This window comes from Cavia porcellus, unplaced genomic scaffold (genome assembly GCF_034190915.1).
Source record: "Cavia porcellus strain 051 isolate PalLab524CR breed Dunkin Hartley unplaced genomic scaffold, mCavPor4.1 scaffold_34, whole genome shotgun sequence".
Classification (NCBI taxonomy): Eukaryota; Metazoa; Chordata; class Mammalia; order Rodentia; family Caviidae; genus Cavia; species Cavia porcellus.
In genome coordinates this window covers 25,514,279-25,518,512 of record NW_026947517.1, presented here as the reverse complement: position 1 = coordinate 25,518,512, position 4,234 = coordinate 25,514,279, and the positions used below count along the sequence as shown (strand labels likewise).

The following is a 4,234-nucleotide window of genomic DNA, read 5'->3' as shown; positions in this document are numbered from 1 at the left end:
AGCTGGTGGGTGCATTTAATTATCAATTTACTAGGCTCTGACAGATGTAATGATCAGATTAAACATAAACACTGTTGTCTTGTGCTTTAATGTTGTGCAGGCCACACCGTAACCTTGGAGAGAACATCATGTAATACCCACATTACTGTGAATGTGCCTAACTTCCTGGCCTCTGTACATGTGAACACATAATAGGGTAAGGGGATTTCCTCTAAGGCACACCGAATGCAGTGATGCATTATTATATAAATAGAAGATGGAGGAAAGGCAGGCAGAACCCACATTATCTGTCCACTCACTTTTCAGATATATATAGTACAGTACCCCTGTTGAGTGACCATGAGTAGAGTAACACTGCAAACACCACTCTTGCTCAGAGACAACAGACCACAAGGGTTGGAAAGGGAGGTTTATGTTAGGCTTACGTGAAGAAGGGAGGACAGGTGGTCACAGCAGTATTAGGGACTTCTATCAGCATGTGAGGACCACCTGGGCCAGCACTACCCCATCCAAGGCAAAGAAAAGGCTGGGGCAGGGCTCTGCAACTGCAGCAGTAGGTTGTTGTCCAAATCTATAAGATGCCCAGTTGAGTTGGACCAACCTGAGCTCACTGAAAATGAGAACTGAAGTCAGAAGGGTTTGGCCTGGGTCTGTGGGCCTCTGGGGAGTGCATGGGACACTTTATACAGACAAAGACTCCAAGATTTGGGGCCTCCTGCAACACTGAGACATGCAGAAGTGAGTGGGTCAAAGAAGAATGGGAAGCTTTCCTGGGGTGAATTTCTGCGCAGAACTGTCTGTGACAGGCACTGGGAAGTTCTAGGGCCTGCAAAGGAACAAGGATAGTTTTTAATTTTTCTCCTTCTGCTGTCACAGGGTAGTAGCTAAGTGAGCTCAAGCCCCACATGCAGAGTTTATGCTAGATCCATCTCCAGTGACCTCACCAGCTTTGGTATCAAAGTGAAAACTAAGGCCAGGCAGCCTGTGCTGAGGAATTCTAGAGCTGAGGCTTTTACTGGCTCCACAGCAAGCATCCTGAACTCCACTTAGGGCCACTCCTACAAAGCACCTGCCTTTCCTTACCCCTCTCCTTGTACACCTTGTATTATTTTCAGTTTACATTTCTACTCCTAAGTCTCTAATTCTTCTAGACATTAAGTTCTAGTACAATTTACCTTAAAATTTAAGATACCATTAGTTTCACTATGTTCAATTGAGTAGCATATAAGTACAACATCTATTTGTACAATTTCCACATCTGTTGATTTCCAGCTCCCTGCTCAGTACTGGAATTACCCATACCCATGTCCTCTCCTGCTATACCCCACCCACCTCTGACCTTTTTCTCAATGTGATTTAGTACTCTGGGTCTTTAATAATCATTTATCAGACTCTGTTCAGTCAAATTTTACTGAAAGACAGTGGCTGATGTTGCTCTTTGATAGAAGACAAAATCCCAGGTAGACAATTCTGTCAGGAAAATATAGAGAGCATTTTGTAACTACTCATCTTTTCATGTTGGAAAAGTGTTCCCATGACTTCAATGATAGAAGGGAGCTAGAGAGGTCTGATTCATTGCATTTGAAAAACAGAAAAAAGAATAATGTAGAAACTACAACAAGAAACCTTTCCTTACAAGCCATAGTCAGACAGATAGTTTGTGATACAGGTGTAAAAGAGGTGTCATGAGTCCATTCTGTGAGAGATGAAAAATTATTATAAATCAAAAGAGAATCACCACAGGTGGCCAACAAGGGCAGAAAACAATGAGCCTCCAAAGCTGATTCATGCAGGCACACATACCTGATATGTGCGATGTCTCCATCTGATGGCAGGTTTAAAGGCAGGTGCTGAACAGCACTGGGGAGAACAAGGGGGGCAGAGCAGAGCCCCTTCTGGCAGCTCCCATCAGAGCACTACATAAGTGTCCCTGGACCTGGGAGGGTTAAAAATAGAGGTTTATGACTTACAGACAGTTGCACAACTTTGCAAGATTTCAGGAGTTTGATTCACAGCTGTTTGAAGCAGGAAAGAACTGGGACCATCCCTATCTTCCACATAAAGGGTGTGGGGCATCAGTGTGGGCCACAGGAAGCAGGGAAAGCTGGGGGGATGCTGAGGTTGTTCTCTCTGGGGACACAGGAAAAGAATCCATGGAATCTGATCGTGAAATAATACATGAATGCGAGAACAAGGATCTTGGTTTTCAAAGTGAAATGTCTCTGACATTATGGGGTTCTGTCCTACAACTTGGATCTCCGAAACTAGTTTATGGTGGAGGTTACATAAAAAGTGAGAAATTACATGATTTGTAGGGCTCCACTGTGAGGGTAATGACAAAGGATTCTCTGTGTCAGTCCACTTATATTAGGACCAAGGACAAAGGGCAGAGAAACTGAGGAAAGTACAAGCAATGAGCAGGACCTTGGGTGTCACTTCAAGGATGTCTCCAAGTAATGAATCAAGTCAATTCAGTAGCACTTTCTTATCATGAAGACATGGTAGAAGTGAGATTGTAGGAGTAATCTTTGCAGCTGCAGTCTCTACCTAGTTAATTGTGGTTGGAGCCAGACTGTCCACAGCTGTGGCCTTATCTTACCTTTTGAGGTATCTCTGGCCACACAAGCCACTACAGGCCTCAGTCAGGACCTGTGATTCATAGAGGTTCACTTACTATGAATCAGCTCCCATCTCCAGGCAAGGGGCCTGGGCCTACCACAGATTCACAGCTAAACATAGAAAGAAAATTAGTAAAATTTAAATCCTGCTCAGGGCCGCTTCACCTCCTAGTAGATTCCAATATGACATCAAGGTGCATCCACACATAGACATGTAAGAATCTATGTCCAAGAATGGTGTCTCAGCACTGTAGTTCCTTGTGGTGACCCTGGCTCAAAATAAAAAAGAATTTTAAAAACAGAAGTTAGTCTAGTTCAGTGCAAGGCCCTTGTCACAATTTATGTCTGTGGCCCCCAGGCCTCATGCGTTTATATTACACATTTGTGACTGGTTCATTGTTTATCCCTTGGACTGGGGGTGTGAGTGCTACACTGACCTAGGGGTGGAGCCAGGATGTGATGTAATGGCAGAAAGAAGGCCTTTCTTGCTCTTTTGCCTGTTTCCTCCTTGCTGTTTGCAGCAGCCATAAACTGTGACCCCACCATGCCAGCCTGCCTTGGAGCCAACTGAGTATGAACTGATACCTCCAAAAACTGTAAGAAATAAACCTTTCGTTTGCCAACATTTGGCATTAGATATGTTGTCTCTGCAACCAGGAAAAAGTAACTAAGACAGCCCTACATTCAATTCCCAGAACTGAGTTAAAGAAAAAACAAAACAAAAAAATAAAAACTGGGATCAAGATGAGGTGCTACAGGGTACCACTGCCTGGTCGTTCTGAAGAACAGTGTGCCCCAAGTACCTTCACACCTTTCTTGGGCACTCTGATTCTTAATGTCATCAATTCCATGAGGGATGGGGAAAGGAAGATGTTCACCAAAGAATACAAAATCTCGGGCACGGTGGAGAACAAATTTTCAACTCTCTCCTAAACTGCATGGTGACCACAGTTAATAAGAAGGATAACTTTCAAAACTGCTAAACAGTGAGATTTGCAGTCACTGTAAAAGAATTTGTAGGTTGGGAAGGTGGTAGACACATTAACTAGATTGATTCTTACTACAAAGGAGCCATAGATCAAAGGCACATTTTATCCCATAAACATATACAATGATTGCTAATTTCTAAGTAAGGATATCCTGTGGATTCCCAGCAATCTGGGAGGCTAAGGACGGAGGACCACAAATTTAAATCCAACCTGGGAAATTGAGTGAATTATTTAGACTCTGTCTCAAAACTTAAAAAAATTTTTTTAAAATTGCACAGCCGTATAGCTCATGCAGAAATCCCCAGGATAATGGAACATGGTATATAAACTGCATAGTATGAAAACTGCATAGTATGAAACTACTATGCTGTTTCACAATATATAGTTATATAAAGTATATTATAGTTTCATAGTATATAAACTGCATGGTATGAAAACTTTAATCTATTTATAAAAGTGTTTTCATATTTTCTTTATTAGTATCTACTTATGCTACATTAAAATAAGAAAAGATGAAAAAGGGGTTGTTTTGTTCTGAGACAAGGTCTTTCTATGTACTGCAGCTTGATCTTGAACTCATCAAGTATTTCAGGCTAGCCTGGCATTCCCTGTGATGCCCCTCTCTAA

At 42.3% G+C, this 4,234-nt stretch overlaps 1 long non-coding RNA gene across 1 annotated transcript; it reads right to left on the bottom strand.

The window, feature by feature from the left end:
* Positions 1 to 396: 396 nt before the first annotated feature.
* On the bottom strand, positions 397 to 2,895 carry LOC134474641 (uncharacterized). The gene is made up of 3 exons (XR_010045507.1): positions 2,784 to 2,895; positions 1,804 to 1,936; positions 397 to 826 (listed from the first exon to the last, which is right to left on the bottom strand). It is a non-coding gene; the product is annotated as an uncharacterized LOC134474641 (long non-coding RNA).
* Positions 2,896 to 4,234: the final 1,339 nt, after the last annotated feature.